Source organism: Sabethes cyaneus, chromosome 3, assembly GCF_943734655.1.
Source record: "Sabethes cyaneus chromosome 3, idSabCyanKW18_F2, whole genome shotgun sequence".
In the NCBI taxonomy this organism is placed as follows: Eukaryota; Metazoa; Arthropoda; class Insecta; order Diptera; family Culicidae; genus Sabethes; species Sabethes cyaneus.
In genome coordinates, this window is record NC_071355.1 from 162,351,201 (window position 1) to 162,364,450 (window position 13,250).

The window sequence follows — 13,250 nt, forward strand, 5'->3', positions numbered from 1 at the left end:
ATAAGACATCAACCTGATGTGTGTGTGATATAATTTGTCAGTTTTTGTCATTTCATCTGTATTTTCAACAGTGCAAAGTTGTGATAAATGGCGGAAAAAAGTTGAAAAAATGGCGAAAAAACCTTTGTCTCCAAAACGCATGAAAAAGTCTACATTTAGTGACGAAACATTACCTGACACGTAAATTGGTATTTATATGTAAAGTTTATCACAAAATTCGATAAGAAATCTGTAAACAACTTTGTAATTTGTTTGATTGAAACTGAGCCTATGAAATATTAAACCTGCGATATTTTGGCCTTGAAAGCATTCCAAATGACGATTTTGCATTTCCCGACACATTCGAGCCATAATATAACAGATTACAGAGTTTCACTTCATTTGGTCCAAATTCAGGTATACCCGGGTCATAATGGGTTAAAACATGGTGGAAAAGGTGGTATCTCTGCGATGGTGTCCCGTTATGAAATGTAACTTGTTATACTTACCTAAATAACAATCTAAATCAAAAAGTAAATACTACGTTAGAAGGTACATTTAACAGACATAATTTAAAACTTGTTCAATAACTTAGTCACAAACGTATTTTTTACTATCGGGAGCAAAATGTCAATGAAAGTCGGGTCCTCGTCGTAACGGGACACGCTGGAATTAAAGCCCAATAAATGTAGTCTGGACGACTGTTATCAGGTAGTTCCAATCGATCTGTCAAAAGTCGTTCCAATCGAACATGGAACAATATTATCGTTTCTTATTAGCCCTCTCAACGAAAAGTATTAGAACTTATTTTATATAATTTAAAAAGTTACATTGTTTTGACTAACTTCTTTTGTGACTAAATAAGCTCACACAATACAGGGGGCTAGTACCGAATGGCCGAAACACAAATGGCCGAATCACGAATGGCCGAAATCTAAATGGCCGAATTCCAACAACAGTCACAGAAGGCCGAATCACGAAAGGCCGCATCGCGAAAGGCAGCATCACGAATGGCCGGATCACGAAAGACCGAATCACGAATGGCCGAATCACGAAAGGCCAAATTTTCCCGGAATGCCCAGATCAACAACATTTTTATTGCTCATGTTGTGAGACCTTACACATTTTGAATAAATTTTGTCATCTATTTCTCTCAGCGAATTTGAAACATCCCCCTGAAAAACATTTAAAGTTTTCCCTTCTATTGCCTTTTGTTCCACTCGCACCTCTGTGATGATTCGTGTCATTGATGGGTGAAGGAGAAAAGCTTTTCGTAGAATTGTGTACCTTAGTATCAGTAAAACAAGACACACTCTGCGTCTTATATTTTATTTTGGTAGATGGAGTATAGATGATTGAATATTCTTTGTTCCCCTAAGCGCGAATTATTTACGTTTATTATAGGATGCGAGGCCTATTGATCGTGTCAATAGCAAATGTTTCCTATATGTTTCAGGGCGAGACGGCCGCAGGCCACGAGTGTGCGCCGGTGACCCGCCGTCGGAAACGCCGGCCACTGCGAGGGGACTACTATTTAGGTGCATGCATTTTCCTAGGTTTACTGACTAGTAGGGATTATCCCTTAGTTAAGTCTGAACGAGCGGCAGCGAAATCTACCGAAATCTAAGTAGCTGCAAGTTCGGTACAAATTTCGGTGGTGCATATTGACGTTTACGGATCTTTACTAATAGTTGGTATCATAAAAACTTTTACCGAACGCCCAGCTGCTTAGATTTCGGTAAAATGTTACAGAATTTGGTGCTTTTTAAAGTGTGTAGGATTTTTGGGATATTAGACATTAGGGTTTCAAAGAGGCACACCAAAATTTCCGCCCTACCTTTTCAATGGTTTAAGAAATTATAATAAATATAGCTTCAAATGAAGCTTATGCGTACTTCCAAAAGATTAGATAAGAATGATAAGATAGATAAGCATTATTTTGATGTCTTATTATTGACCCGGATTTCAGCGGCCCATCAAACGATAAGATAATGTACACTACATTAGGGAAGTCACTAAATTACACAACGACTAAGAAATATAAATGATATTAACTATCATTTGAACTGCACTTAATCGAAAAAAAGTTAATCTACTAAATAGGCTGTCTCCTAAGATGATTTTTTTGTGGTATGATATTCGATCGGATTGCGAATGCCGTCTAGGAATATCATTTGACAAACTAGTTCGATTCTAGTATACCATGTAGCAGCAATAACATAGAATACTGCTCTAACGTATAGCTAAACCGGCACAGAGAAAAAGCCAAAATCGCTACAATTTGATTCGCAGTTTTCTACCAAAGTAACCAACAACAATCTAACTTCGTGTGTCGCGTTTCTGTTTTCGCGATCCCAGATGTCAGTTTTCTTAGCTCGGTGCTACACGGCTCTGGCAGAAGACATTAGCGGCGTGGTTGGTAGCACTAGGGCACTAGCACTGTTGGATAGCTGTCATGCCGAACCGTGCGGGTTTGACGCATACAAACTACTTAGCACAGCACAGCAGAGAGATACGCAGCCGAAGTTGATGCCGCAGGCAGGTACACCGAAGCAGCCTCACACATCAAAACGGCTGCTGGTGCTGTTGCTGCTGTACACAGACACTCAACACGCGGTTGAAGATCATTGTTCACAACGGACAACCTTGGCCTCCGTCCGCTACGCTCGAGAATTCAATTGATCTAGTTAACTTCACCGTTGCACTTATCACTGATCCCAGGTAACCTCACCTACTTCTAACCGAGAAATCACTATCAAATTTTCGTTTTTTCACTTATAATTTCACTATCAAATGAATCCAACAACCAACCCAAGTTGTGAGGTGGCTATTCGCAGGACCTCACCGACTGGCGAACGGTTGAACGATCGCGCTCGTGCACTGCAACCAACGGTACCGAATAAAATGCGTGTGTTCTCGAGACGAAACCTTGTTTTGAACTGATGCCTGTCGACGTCGTCGTAGTTTTCGTCTTGGCTGTCTGTCCATTCGCGAGCGACGAGCTCGCGAGTAAGTACAAGTTTAAGAAAAACAAAAATCGAACACAGCGGCGGCGCGGTGGCGGTGCGCAAGCCGCATGAATATTGAACGAAAATAAAAACAAAACCGGAATTATGTCACGCGAGAGAAGGAGAACATGTATGCGCGAGACTGCAGCAGCCACCACAACATCGCGATCGGATCGTGGCGGTCGGTCGCTAATCGTCTCGAGGGAAAAGCAACGAACGAGAGAGAACGAGCAGCGGCAGCCAAACCTGTTCAATTGAAAACGCCGAGAGCCGCACCGCAGCAGTTTGGCGGCTCGCGGTCCACTCGATCCGATGCTGTGTGCGGCTGATGCTGACTGACTAAGCTGGCTGATTGACATGAACGGATCAGGCAGGAGGCAGGACCAGCACCCGGTCTATGACCGAACCAATAGCGGACGGAAAAATTTACACAGATCAAGGGCAGAAACTGCGAAATGATGTATTATCAAACGATCAATACAATTTGGGGTTACGTCACATGAATTTGGATCACAATTTGGATCCTAATCACTAGTTGATGGTTCTATACTAATGGGTCATGGTAGATCAGTTTTAAGGTGATATGATAATTCTAATGTGAAATTGAGCTTTTTAGTTCTAGAAATAAATAAAAATAACGGTAGATAGAACTGTCACAATAAAAATGTATTAACGTGGTTTTTTAATAACGAGTGTATTATAAATCAATGAGGTGTTAAAAACAAAAGTATTGTTTCGTATGTCAAAACTTTGTTACCAATTTAGATATCTTTTTTGTAAAAGAGAATCAGAACATTGAGGCCAAAAGTCGCGTTCAGAAGTTGTACCGGGGGTTGACAAACGTACCTATGTAAAGATGAATTTTAGGCAGATCCCCATCAAAATTTTATGGTGCCATGCCTCGAAGAGATGTTTTAAGCAAATCAGGTTAGTTTTGTTGATAACTGTACTAGAAAACTCATAACCTGACAAGGAATCTGCAGCTGCGGGCAGACAACCAAGGATTTCGTTACAAATCAGACTATGAACTCGAATTTCCATAAGGAAGAGTGTCCAAGCACACAAGGGCCCTGTGAAGTTTTGGACAGATTTAACTAACTGCCACTGCAGCCGATAGACGCTTCCATGACTACGGGATAGATGTAGTCTAAAACCACTTCAACCCGATTTATTGTCCCCAATTTCACCCGCCACCCATCAATTTTGAGAAATATTAGGGCATATTCATGGTTCCCACCCAGTTAGCTTCGAGGTACGATGCTGGTTTGACAAGCCAGTCGTCGTATGTTCGTACCTCGGCTAGGCGATGCTCAGTAGGATTTTGGCACTAGCCCCGTAACTGTCGGCCGCGAAGTCTGTCGATAAACAAGGGCCAAGTCTTAGAAAGACGTTTAAGCCCACAGTCACAGGAATTGACAGCAAATTTTAATTCACTGCTGTTCGCGTTTCGGTGGATATTAGTGGAGTCGAATCGAATGACGTGCGAGTTTCAAAAGAATACGCACTTGAGTCAATCATCGCTTCATCACAACACAATGAGAACTGAAGCCGCCCATCTATTTACGTAAGAGGCTTATGTCTGTACCGAAAACCAGGTCTCTGACAGGACGTCATAAGAGGCTTATCGGTAACTAAAAACAGATCCCTGACAGGACGTCATGCTTTCGTAGCAATGGGTTGTATTTTCAGTTACTCACTGGTCGACTACTGGATTGTTCGATTGCTCAACAGGTTGACTAGACTGCTCGACTGAACTGGTAGATTAGACTGCTCGATTTGATTGCTTGACTGGACTGCTTAACTGAACTGCTTGACTGGACTGTTCGATTCGATTGCTCGACTCAACTGCTTGATTGGACAGTGCGACTTGACTGCTTGACTGAACAGCTCGATTTAACTGCTCGACTGGACTACTCGACTTAACTACTCGATTCGACTGCTTGACACATTTGCTTGACTCAACTACTCGACTCGACTTAACTGCACGACTGAACTGCTCGACTGGACTGTTCGATTCGACTGCTCGACTGGACTGCTTGACTGGACAGCATGATTCATTTGCTCGACTAGACTACTTGACTCAACTGCTCGATTCGACTGGTTGATTCCACTGCTCGACTGAACTACTCGACGCAACTGCTCGACTCTACTGCTCGAATGAACTGCTTGACTGGACTACTCGACTTAACTGCTCGATTAAACTGCTCGACTGGACTGCTCGATTAAACTGAACGGTTCAACTGTCCAACTAAACTGGTCGACTCAACTGCTCGGCTGGACTGCTTAACAGAACAGCTTGGTTTAACTGCTCGACTGGACTGCTCAATTTCACTGCTTGACTTCTGTTTGATTCGCCAGGTCGACTTATCTGCTCGATTCAACCGCTCGACTGAACTGATCGACTCAACTGCTCGACTCGACTGCTCGACTCAGCGGCTCAATTGGACTACTCGACTCAACTGCTCGAATAAACTGTTCGACTGGACTACTCGACTCCGTTGCTCGAATGAACTGCTCGACTCAATTGTTCGACTTAACCGCTTGACCCGACTGCTTGACTAAACCATTCGATTCGACTGCTCGACTCAAGTGCTTGACTAGACTATGCGATTCAACTGCTCGACTGCATTGCTCGATTTAACTGCTAGACTTGACTGTTCAACTCGATCACTCAATTCAACTACTCGACTCGACTTCTCGACTCAACTGTTCGACTCGACTGCTCGACTCAACTGCTCGACCGGACTGCTTAACTGAACAGCTTAATTTAATTTCTCGACTAGACTGCTCGATTTGACTGCTGGACTTGACTGCTCGACTTGACTACTCGACCCAACTGCTTAACTCGATTGCTTGATTCGACTGCTCGACTCGTCTGCTCAACTCGATTGCTTGTCGCGATATCATATGGTCGGTGTTAAATCAGACCGACACAAGTCGCTAGATTTTAAAAAATGAATTAATGACAGCAAACGATCAAGAATTTTCACTAGTTTTAATTTGCCAAATAAGAGGCTTCTTTGCAATTTGATCATGAACAATAAGCTTTATTATGCTCCTCAAGTCAGTACTACTATTATAAAATTGTTCTGGCAAGAGGTTTCACTGTTAATATGCCGAATTCACAATGAAGGAAGGGTGTGACATATGTCACTACGGCTGTAACACTGTGAACTCGAGGATCTAAGTCCATTCGCTCAAGTGGCACCTATCGGGATACGGAGGAACCTCTTTGGAGATCAGGTAATTAACCCCAGTGGAAAGCAAGGTAATATAGTTTTTTTTAACGAGTAGGGAAATCTGCTATCAGACACCTGAGAAGACAACTCAGGGAGTGGGGTTTGGTATCCCGACCCCCCTACTGGGGCGTGAGGATCCAGACCCACTAAAACCCTACTCGAGTCTCCAGCCTCGATCCCCCCTGGAACCACCTTATCGGTATTACTTCAGGGAGGGGCTATTGTGCTTAAAACACACTCTTAGATAACTACTTGACTATGGTAGTTAGGCTGTTTATTCGCCGTTGATCGGCTTTCCAGCGGTTTTGTAGCTCAAGTACGATCTGGGTAGCAGCCGCATTGACCGCACCCCAGACGTCCGAGCTAGAACACATCCTTTGGACTAAGTTATCCGGAGTAGTGCTGTCCGCTAACTGCCATCATGTTGCTTCTCACGCCCGCGAAACGAGGGCATATAAAGAAAGCATGTTCTGCAGTTTCCTCAACGTCCGCGCATTCGGGACACTCGGGGGACTCCGCATGCCCAAACTTGTGCAGATACTGTCTAAAACAACCATGCCCTGACAGAATCTGTGTCAGGTGGCAGCTGACTTCGCCATGGCGCCTATTGACCCATCCGGATAGTTCCGGAATAAGTCTATGTGTCCACCGGCCTTTTGTGGAATCAGACCATGCCCGCTGCCATGTGATCATCGAGGCCGATCTTGTGGTACTCCGTATGCCTCTAGTTCCACGTTGGTTGAAGCACTCTACGTCCTCGCTGATGATGATACTAATAGGCATCATACCCGCTAAGACGCAGATTGCGTCATGTGAAACTGTACGATACGCACTCGTCACTCTTAAGCACATGAGACGATAGGTGCTTTCCAGCTTGGCTAGATAGCTTTTGGTACCTAACGCCGATGACCACACCGGCCCGCCATACCTGAGTATGGACTGGACCACGTTGGCTAAAAGCCTTCGCTTGCTGCCATATACCGCAGAGCTATTAGACATCATACGAGACAATGCCGAAATAGCTGTGGAAGCCTTCTTGCAGGCATAGTCGACGTGGCTCCCGAACTTGAGTTTGTCGTCGACTCCCATGACTTCCAGGAGTTTTAAGGACCGCGTTGACGAAATAGTGCAGTCCCCGACGCTGATATTTGCTGCACCGACTTGCGGTTGTTCACCACGATAACCTCCGTTTTATGATGCGCTAGGTCCAGTTTCCTGGATCGCATCCAATCTTCAACAATGCTTATAGAGTGGGCAGCCGTCAACTCAACCTCTCTGATAGATTCACCGTAGACTTCCAAGGTGATATCGTCCGCAAAGCCGACAATCACCACCCCTACCGGGAACTTTAGCTTCAACACCTCGTCATACATGACGTTCCACAACACCGGGCCCAGTATGGAACCTTGCGGAACCTCTGAGGTGATTGGAACGCATTTCTGACCCTCCTCCGTGTTGTAGCATAGCACACGATTCTGGAAACAATTTTCCAGAATTCTGTACAGCGACACCGGCACTTGGACGTTCCGAAGCGAGCTTGCTATGAAGTCCCAGCTAGCGCTATTAAACGCATTTCTCACGTCGAGCGTGACAACTGCGCAATAACGAATACCTGTCCTCTTGGGCTGGATTGCCACCTCGGTTGTCTTAGTGACAGACAAGATGGCATCCACCGTAGATTTGCCTTTTCGGAAGCCGAATTGGTTCCTTGACAGACCGTTTGTACCCTCCGTGTACTGTACGAGTCTGTTAAGGATAACCCTCTCCAGCACCTTGCCGGCAGTATCGAGTAGACAGATCGGCCTATATGACGAGAAGACACCCGGAGGTTTTCTTGGCTTCGGCAATAGGACCAGGTTCTGTCGCTTCCATCTGTCCGGGAAGTGGCCAGCTTCCAGGCATATATTCATTACTGCCCCGAATAATTCGGGAGCCTCTAGAATAGCCGCTTTAATGGCCATATTCGGGATACCGTCTGGCCCCGGTGCCTTGCTCACCTTTAGGGTTTTAGCGATATCAATGAGTTCCTCGTTCGTAACCGTCACTTCCTCCCCGACCTCCAAACCGCCGTCGCCCACGTTACTTTGGATGTTCGGCTGGGAGGCCGACCATCCTACGCTATGGTCTGAGATACTGGAACGTCGTCCGTGGGACGACTCAGCGGGCTGGGGCCAGGGCCTTGGCTTGTGGCGCGGAAAGAGGCCCTCGATGATCCGCTCCAGCATCTCTGGCGATTGCTCTGCGGGCGCCATCACGCCCTTGGTCTTTGCCATTACGCACGGCATCACCCCACGGATTCGCATTGGCACTAGCACATAACCTTTCAAAGCAGGCTCGTTTACTAGCTTTTATCCCACTCTTAAGCGCTGTGCGTGCAGCAACAAGTGCTACTCGACATTCAACCCTGCCTTCGCCCGAACGAGCTCTTTGCATAAGCAAGGTAATATGCTGACAGGGAAGGGGACAATCATACGGTAAATCGATATTGCCAGCATTCAACATCTGTTCCTATTCCAAAGTAGGCTATTTGCGGTAATACCACTGATTCCAAGACTAAACATTGTTTCCTCCGTCTGCCTGAATTCTATGTTGGGATCGGCTCACGATAGCGTCTGATCCGGAGAGGTCCAATAAACAACGAACTTCGGCATGGAACATTCAGGATTAACCCAGGTAACGAAATGAGGATTTGGAATGAAAGTTTTATAGCTGGAACTGCAAATCACTTAATTTCGTGTGTGACAACAGAGTGCTGCTCGAGCGACTAGAACTCCAAAAGTTCGGCCACTAAAGATATTATGGTTATGATAGCTGCCACGCAAAAAACGGTTATTGCACTGGTGTAGAGGAATTTTGAACCAAATAATGCTCTTTTGGCATACAAAAAAGGCGGGCAGGCATGGAAGATCCGCGATGGCAAGGCTCAACTTTACCTAGTGGTTAGAAACCATTTTTCTTCCGAAAAACTATTTACAAGGCCATTTAGTTTACTGGGCGTGACCAACGAGCAATAAACCGTTCTCCTCTCAGTTAGACAACTCACCAGGTGTCGATCAGGTGAACTACGCACGCCTAGATGAGACGCTAACCACCTTTGTGACGCCACAGGTGCTTTAACACTCGAAGACGGATGGAGGAGGATGCGTTCGGCCGTAAGAGAGGACGTCACCCTTGCGCTAGGTGAAGAAACAACGAAGCGAGTCTTCAAAAAGACTGGTCCAATTCGAAGCACCAGCGAACAATGGAGAGAAAAAAAAAACCTGGAAAAACTATCTAAGCATCGCTACGAGGGGGAATTTGGGTAAGTATCCACAAGCGCGCAATGAATTGACCATGACCCTCGTGATCGTGATCGTGAAGAGTAACTATTCCAGGCTAATGTAAAAGTATCCCGTAAAGGATCGATGAGAACGGCAGCGCTTCAATCACAGACAAACAGACATAACTCTTGGAAGAAAAATCAACAAAAATTATTGTACCTCACATTTAGCCTGAACACTAGCACCATCTATGATCGACATTCCCAAATAGCAAATTGTAACATGGGTGTCCCTTGAAGTAGCAAGTTTTTACCTTTGTTATACTATAACAAAGGTTTAAAAATTGGTCGAAAAACACGAAATTGATCCGAGGCCCGGAGGGCCAAGTCACATATACCAATCGATAGGGTTCGACGATTTGAGCAATGTCTGTGTGTGTGTGTGTGTGTGTGTGTGTGTGTGTGTGTATGTATGTAATGATTTTTTCTATCGCCTGTTTCTCAGAGATGGCTGAACCGAATCGTTCGCTATTACTTTTGTTTGAAAGGTATTATTGTCTAGTAGATCACTATTGAGTTGTTTCGTGATACGACGTTTCGTTTAAAAGTTATAAGCAAAAATGTGAAAAATACGTGACACGGGTTTCTCCGGAACTACATGACCGATTTCAACGATCTTAGTATCAAATGAAAGCCCTTATTAAAGTTAAATTGTTCAGGATTTTTTTATTGAAAACAAACAAGTAGTTTAGAAGTTAGCCTTAAAAAACCTGTTTTGACAAGGTAATAATTATCGCCTGTTTCTTAGAGACGGCCAAACCGATTTATGCGCTATTAGTCTCATTTGAAAGATAATATAACCTAATAGATCACTATTGAATGATTTTTTGATTGGACGTTTAATTTGAAAGTTATGAGCAACCGTATACACCACACCAAAATTAACAATAATTTAGAATGATTTTAACGAAGAAAATTTACCTAATTTCAATTATTTTAATATCAAACGAGAGGTTTTCACACTACGAATATATATGCAAAATTTCATAAGAATTGGTTTTACCGGTCAAAAGATATTAACCCTCGAACACTCGCGCCAACTTTTGTAATACAGTTACTCGCGCGCAAAATAGTCCCAAACCAAAGAAAACGTGTGCAAGGGAGTTTTGACTGGGAAAACTTGGTTTTAAGTTTATTAAACCATTGTAAGAGTTTCTTGAAATTGAAAGCTCTATCGTCTGGTAGAATTTAAATTTTGATTAATCCCCCTAAAAGTGAAATAAAAAATTTATTTTTCTTCAGTGTCAATATAACACATTGATGTGTTCTGCAAAGTTATAGAACATATTATTACAAGAAATTTTGTTGAAGACTGTAACCTTCTATCTCTGCAGCGAAGATAGAAAAATCTTATTTATTGTATATGAATTTGTAAAATCAGTTTTTCTATTTTTGCTCTTTTTGTAATTGTTGTATAACTTTTATATGTACTACAAAATTATACAAATAATAAAAATACACAACTTTGCTGAACATAGTATACCTGTATGTTTGCTTGTTTAGGAACTGTAGAACTTTGATTATAAAGAATGCCCCAATTTTGACTCCGAATTACTCGACTACCAGCAGACGGATACATTTTAAACATTTTACATTTGCTGATAGTTTTGCTGCATACATTTTCCCAACAGTTTAAATTATTAATGCATTGAATAATTATGACATTTTGCGCACAATAAATTTGTTGAAGAATATACGTTAGTTAAACAACGTTTTGTAACTTTATAACAATATGGCGTTGGAAAACCTACACGTGTTGTATCAAATACAACAGCGTGAGTAACCGAAGGTTAATAAAAATTGATGAAAATTATACAAGAAAACTCTACTGATGTGATTCAAATAGAATAGCCACAGAGAACAGACATCCAAGCAAAAGGTCCCCACTTGGATAAAACTTATGTCAAATTAGTTGGGAAACTATAGTGATGATGTCGCTGAAGGCGCATAAAATTCTACACTAAACTCACAACAGCTAGCTTCTGGCGCTAGCATAACGCTTATAGTCCATATAAACTAGCGCCAGAGGAGCCAAAGGTTGTCAGTGTGCAAATCAAAAGAATCATTTAGGTGGGAAACTATAGTGGTGGTGACGCTAGCATATTAGGTGATTTTAATTTGAAATTTTATCCAACAATTCCCAAAAAATTTGTTCGTAAATGGATGTCTGTTCTCTGTGGAATAGCATTACAGGAAACTATGCATAGTTCAAAAACCTATAAACTAGACCTTTACTAAACAATGTATATGTTAAAGAATAAGATTTCCTCTTACAACTTACTTTTATTTGCACTTGCTCAGATTAATAACAACAGATTAATAATAACTTACTTATCCTTACTCAGCAATTTCATGAAAAAAGGATCTATCAAAATTTAAAAGTGTTCTTATTTTGATCAAATTTTGTAAACTTATTCAATTTTCAAAAATTTTATGTAAACCAACGCACTGCGTAACGATAACCAATAGATGAATTATGTTCCGAAGCCGTGTCGATTTCTATCTCAAATAGCAAGTAAGACCGTATAACAAGAGTTCCTTTCACCACTAGGTGGATTAAATCGGGTTTTTTTTATGGGGAATTCACCTTCTTTCGTCAAAAAGCGCCACTTTGACCAAAACGGAGACATTCCCAACTAAGCCCAAATTTGAAATGACGGTTTAATCGGTACGTAGAATGGAAAACAAATGTTATGTCTGTTTGTCTGTGCTTCAATTTTCGTATGATTAACAGGAAATTTTCCATTTTTTCTCATTTATTCCCCGTTTTTTCTTTCTTAGTTCAATCGTTGCTCTAATTGCATTCCGTTGTATGTTCCGTTGTTTTACCAGACTTTACCTAAAACTGTAAATATACGTTCGAAATTTAGAACCACATATCGCCACTAGAAAACAATCAAACAAATCAATCAATTAAATAAATCAAAAATCATCGTTCCCGTTTCGAAACAATACCAGCCAACCAACGATCGTTAAAAAACGCATCATTAGAATGCGACTCGCACCGCACGCCATGGGATGCGGCACACAATTCCTTAAGGGGCAACTTCAACTTCCCGAGGCAAATAAACAACCAATTGGTCTGATGACCTTTTCACCATCCATTGAACAGATGCACGCAGCGAGTATGTCACAAGTAAATATTGGAATTTGGTGGTTGATTGGTGGTCCGTTTGATTTAATACACTGATTTTTCATCCGAATTTATTGCCAACGAGACCTCGTTGCCCAAAAATGAGCGCTCGAATGTGTTGAGTAAAGTGAAGAGACTACAGAAAATAAATTTTTCCATACCTCATCTACGCCATATATTGCACGCTTAACGGAAGTGTTTTTTCATATGTACAGTCCTGTTATGGTAACGAATTCCTTTCCCGTAGCCCGACTAATTTAGAGGATTTTGAATACTTTATTCGCGACACGAATATTAACTTTCCTTTTCAACCAAATTCTTACATCACTAAATAACTTCAGGCTTAACCTCTCTGGAACAGTTGAACAAAACAGGTTAACTGATTAGAACGATTAGATTATAAAAATTGGAAAACCTATTTTGTATTTGGAACATTTTTCTGTCACTTTTTCTCATGTTTACGTTGAAAGTATTTTGTGCGCATGGATCTGTGATACCGTCAATCGGAGTGAACGTAAATTCTTAACAAATAAACCTGAACAAATACAAGCATGTTTAACGATCGCACTGTC

The 13,250-nt window shown here is 42.2% G+C and overlaps 1 protein-coding gene across 3 annotated transcripts in view; it reads right to left on the minus strand.

The window, feature by feature from the left end:
• Positions 1–13,250, minus strand: part of LOC128744227 (cGMP-dependent protein kinase, isozyme 2 forms cD4/T1/T3A/T3B) — a 416,751-nt gene that overhangs the window by 252,755 nt on the left and 150,746 nt on the right. The window lies entirely within an intron of this gene.